The 5351-nt window shown below is 34.7% G+C and overlaps 2 protein-coding genes across 4 annotated transcripts in view; both read right to left on the bottom strand.

The window, feature by feature from the left end:
- The window catches only part of FSTL5 (follistatin-like 5), a 1065399-nt gene that overhangs the window by 967298 nt on the left and 92750 nt on the right, over positions 1 to 5351 (bottom strand). The gene's annotated exons all lie outside the window — the stretch shown is intronic.
- LOC102835264 (DNA-directed RNA polymerase II subunit RPB3-like) overlaps positions 1 to 5351 on the bottom strand; it is a 13111-nt gene that overhangs the window by 6751 nt on the left and 1009 nt on the right. The window lies entirely within an intron of this gene.

The following is a 5351-nucleotide window of genomic DNA, read 5'->3' as shown; positions in this document are numbered from 1 at the left end:
CAAAGGCATCAATTCTTCTACGATCTTCCTTATTCACTGTCCAGCTTTCGCATCCATATGAGGCTATTGAAAACACCATGGCCTGGGTCAGGCGTACCTTAGTCCTCAAGCTGACATCTCTGCTCTTCAATACTTTAAAAAGTTCCTGTGCAGCAGATTTAATTAATTAATTAATCTTATGATATGAATAAAAGACATCTTTGGTTGATGGAATCATAAAAGACAAAAAATAGTGTCTAAAAATGTAAGTATCACTATGTGAAGGAAACATGGACTCCCAAGATAAAAGAACAATATGTGGAAAAGAGAAATTAGTGAGAAGCTTAAACCAGGAAGGAGATTGCACAGACACATATTAATCATTGTAAAAAATAGTAAATAAGTAAAAGGACAATTATGTACTAAAAGTTTCATAAAAAAGGAGAGTTCTTGGTAAACAAATACCAGTTATCGTTTGGTTAATTCTGGATAATGATTTGAGGAATTATGAAACAACCAAGAAAAAGAATATACTAGCTGAAAATAAATGTTCTTTTATGTAACTTATGATTTAAAAAGGAAAATGATAATTATATAGTTACATAAAGCTGTATCATTGCTTGGATTCATTAGATTGTTAGTTTTGGAAAAGTGGGAGAAATTTTAAAGGGATATATTTTAATAGTTACTTTTTTTAGATGTTAAAGTAGAAATGGAAATAAAAATAATCAAGAAAAAATTATGTATTAAATTACTTTTGTCAATTTTTATTATATTCTATAGATAGCTTTCCATTGTGAGAGATGCCCAGCATAAATGAGGATGTATTTTTGAAAAGTACTGATTTAATTTTGAAATATTCTTATGATACTATTTTAAAAGGAGAAAACAGAAAAGATCTCATGTGTTCAAACTGATACACTCATTTTAAATAGCCTTTGGGCATCACATCTGTTTATCTAGTTTTGTACAATGAAATTTTGAATACAATTGGAAGTTATATAAGCTTCATCTTATTATGTCGCCACTTTAATAGTCTACTGATATATTCTGTAACTACTTACTCCTTCAATAAAGTGTATTTGGAATATACATAATCAGCACTATGGTAGATGTCAGTGATTAATAATGCACAAGATAAATTTCAAATACAAAAAAAGTTCACTTTCTATCTGGAGAGACAGCTGTAAACTGCAACCTAAGGATAAGGTTTATTGGAATGTTTGAAAACAAAATAGAAAGAGTAATTATATTTGCTGAGATAGGGGAAAAAAAGAAGGTTCATAGTGAAAATATTACTTGAGTTAAGAATTAAAGAATGACAGAATAATTTGCTGGGAAGAAAATAGTATTAGATTATGTAGCTGCTAATTTTTTTTAAAGTATTTAGCTCTTTGTGGGGAATTGAGGAGAATTCAACATTAATCAAAATATTCTCAAGAACTTTGTGTTGTCTAATTTCCGGAAGAAAAATTATTCCTTATTAAATATTATAGTTGAAATTATTGGGGAAGGAGCCATATTAATAAAATAGACATGCCAATTATTATAGCAGCTTTTGAAGTATATTTTTAGAGTGTGAAAACTGATGATGATTACAAATCACTTATTAAAGGATTTAGTATAAATGGAAGTGCTGTATGTATTGCAAATTAATTAATGATTTTAATAACAGAAAGTAGTCAAGTTGGATGATTTCAAAATGCAAAAATTAATATTAACATTTCTTCCAGTTGATGTTTATCCCTAAATGGAATTGGGCTTATAATTTATTAAACCTGTAAGTCTGCCATTAATGATTGTTATGGGAATCTAATGGTTTATTTTTAAATTTCTCATGATTTTGAGGATAGTTTGTCTTATCTTGAAGAACTCTTGTGACACAGTAATGAAGCACAACAGAAATGTCAGAGGTTCAAACTTTCCAATTCTACCATAGGGACAGATTTTCAGTCTGCTTCCATAAAGATTATAACCTTGAAAAACCTACATAGCAGTTGTACTCTGTCTATAATGTCATTAATGAGTCAAAATTGATTTGACAGCAACAGGTTTAGTTTCACTGGTTTTTATGCCTTGTTCAGTAATATAAATTTTACAGAGGACATCAATAAATAACCAAAATTTTTATGGATAATATACTTCATAAAAAAATAACCCCACTATTTTCTGCTGTGTAGACAATGCAGTGACTTATAGCTAGGCATCCCAGATAAGGGCAGACGAATACAAGATCTTTTGGAAACAGGGACTTGATAGGGAAGATCAGCATAGCAGATTCAATTGCATATTATTTAAGCACAAGCATACCTAATTCCTATATAATAGATAAAGGAACTGATTATGCGCCTATATGAACAGATGGCTGAAACTTACGGAAACAATAATACTATAAAAAATAAGTTTAAAATAGTTAATATACACATACTGTTTGCCAGGAAGCCTAAATTATTTATATACATTGACTAATCTTAAGTATATTTAATCATAAATAATGGTCTCCTTCCGCTACTTCCATCCTCACAAGCTGAGGAATCATGAAAGACTTCAAGAAATATGATAATGGCAGGTAATGCTATTTTCATGCAAATACGATTATATGAGATCACAACCAAAGACATGTGTTTAATTATCCTTGAAAAAATATATGTGCTCTTCACCTGGAATCTCCCAGAACTGAATGTGAGAAGTTTTGAATGGGTCTTCATTCCTGCTTTGGCAGGCAAATGGTATCCAAACTGACTGCCAGTGAATTGATTCCAACACATAGTTGCATATTGCTTTAATTTATAGTCTCAGAAATCCTCATAAAGGGTTTCTGAGACTATAAATCTCTATGGGAGCTGGAAGCACCAGCTATCTCCTGTTGAGTGTCTCATGGGTTTGAACACCAACCTTATGCTTAGCAGAACAATGTTTTACCAAAAGCACCACCAGGGTTAATATCAGGTGATAATGTTGTTACTAAATGCCTTTGTGACAGTTTTAACTGATAATAACCCTGTATAGGGTTTCCAAGGAGCAGCTGGTGGATTTGAACCACTGTGGTTAGCAGTCTAGTGCTGATCCTACAGAGCCACCACATCAGGACTCCGTAGCCATCATAATTTTAGCCTACTTTAACCAACAGGTGAATGAAACCTATAGGCATTATGTTTACAATTGTGACATACATCAAAGCTTCTTCCCTCAGAAATTTACAGCTTAGTTTTGGGACTAAAACATAATTATCAGATTTGTCTAATGTAATATGTCATTTGATTTCTGGACAGCTGCTTCCATGAGTGTTAATAGTGGATCCAAGTACAATGAAGACATTGACAACTTACATCTTTTCTCCATTTATCACCAGGTTATTTATTGATCCGCTGAGGAAGATTTTTGTTTTTGTCATACTGAGGTACAACCAATATTGAAGGCTGTGGTTGCTAATTTTCATCAGTAAATATTTAGTACTTTCAATAGTAGCTCTGGTAGCATAGTGGTTACGAATCAGGCTGCTAACCTCAAGGTCCGCAGTTCGAAACTAACAGCAGTTCCGCGGGAGAAAGATGAGGCATTCTGCTCCTGTAAAGATTTACAGCCTCGGAAACCCTGTGCAGGGTCACGATGAGTCGGAACTGTCTCCACGGTACTCAACAACAACAACATCATCTGGCACTGTTGGATAAGAGACAGACCACAAGGTCAGTTTGAACTGCAAGTTCGGTGGTTCAACTTCACCAGCAGCTCCTCAGAAAACCTATACAGTCACTATAAGTGGGAATCAACTTGACTGTACTTAACAACAACAACATCTGACTATCACAAGTTGTTGATGAGTATTCCTCCAATCCTGAAACCATGCTCGCTCTTCTTCATATAATTCAGCTTCTCAGAATACTTGTTAGACATACAGATTATATAAGTAAGGTGAAAGACTAGAACCTAGCCCAAACATTTCCTGATTTTAAACAACTCTGTCTCTTTGTTCAATTCGAATGACTGCCTCTTGGTGTTGGTACAGGTTCCTCACAAGCACAATTAAATGTTCCAGAATACTTATTCTCCGTAATTTTGTGCAAATCTAGTCAAGAGCCACATAACCGAAAATCTTTGTATAGTCAATAAAGTGCAGGTAAACATCTTTCTGGTATTCTTTGCTTTCAGCCAAGAACCGTATGACATCCACAGTGATTATCTCTCATTCCACATCCTCATCTTAATCCAGTTTGATCCCTGTCAACATACTGCTGTAGCCATTTTTTAAATTATCTTGAACTAAATTTTACTGGCAAGTGATATTAATGATATTGTCTGGTGGCTTAAGCATTCCATTGGATCACATCTCTTTGGAATTGGCAAAAATATGGATCTCTTCCAATTAGTTGACCAGGTAGCTATATTCCAAATTTCTTGGCAGAGATGAGTGAGTGGATCCAGTGTTGCATCAGTTTGTTGAAAGATTTCAATTTGTATTCTAACAATTCCTTCAGTGCTCCTTGGACCTCTTCTTCAGTTCCATCGGTTCTTAATCATATGATATACCTCTTAAAATGCTTAAACATTGATCATTTCCTTATGGTATAGCAACTGTGTATTCCTTAAATCTGCTTTTGATGTTTTCTTCATCACTCATTATTTTGTGCATAGACTACTTCATTTTGCAAGTCAAGGCTTGAATTCATTCCTCAATATTTACACCTTGAGAAATGCTGAGCATGTCCTTCCCTTTTGGTTTTCTAATCCAAGGTCTTGCACATTTCATTATAGTACTTGAAGGTTCATTCTTTTTTTTTTTTTTTTATGTTGTGCTCTTTATTGCCAAAAATAAAAACTTTAAAAACTGACAATTATCGTTAATCAATAAATATGCCCTGTCCTTTCTATCCTGTATTGTGGGTAGCCTCATTAACTGCTTTGAGCCAGTTCCAACCTGGAGACAGTGCAAGAGGCAAGAAGAGGTCGGTCAGACACCATCATTAAAGAGAAATGAACTGGGGAAGCAGATCAAGCTGTTGGCAGAGAAGTTCACATGTTTGGGGGTGGAGTCCAACACTCTTCCCAAAGGTTTCCTTCTCAACTTATGAACTTGGAGATTTGAGTGAGGCACTAGCAGGCTGGGCCTGGGAAAGGGACAGGAAGGGTTTATAAACTGCCTGAACCATCCAACACCTAAGGAACAACTGAACTTTGATATAGAAAGGGTTTCTGTTGAAGCACTAGAAGAATCTATCGGGGCACATCAGGAAATGAGGTAAGGGGTTTGGGTTTCTGGGTAGCGTTAGCACTCCTGGCACTTAACAGGGATGAGGCCGTTAAATGTCCAGTAAAGAGCTGTCCGGCATAAAACATCAGTGGCATCCCTGGTGATCTAGCTGTGATCCAGAAGG

Source organism: Chrysochloris asiatica, unplaced genomic scaffold (assembly GCF_000296735.1).
Source record: "Chrysochloris asiatica unplaced genomic scaffold, ChrAsi1.0 scaffold00202, whole genome shotgun sequence".
Lineage (NCBI taxonomy): Eukaryota > Metazoa > Chordata > Mammalia > Afrosoricida > Chrysochloridae > Chrysochloris > Chrysochloris asiatica.
The sequence above is the reverse complement of the archived record's forward strand: the minus strand, read 5'-3'. Positions and strand labels throughout refer to the sequence as shown.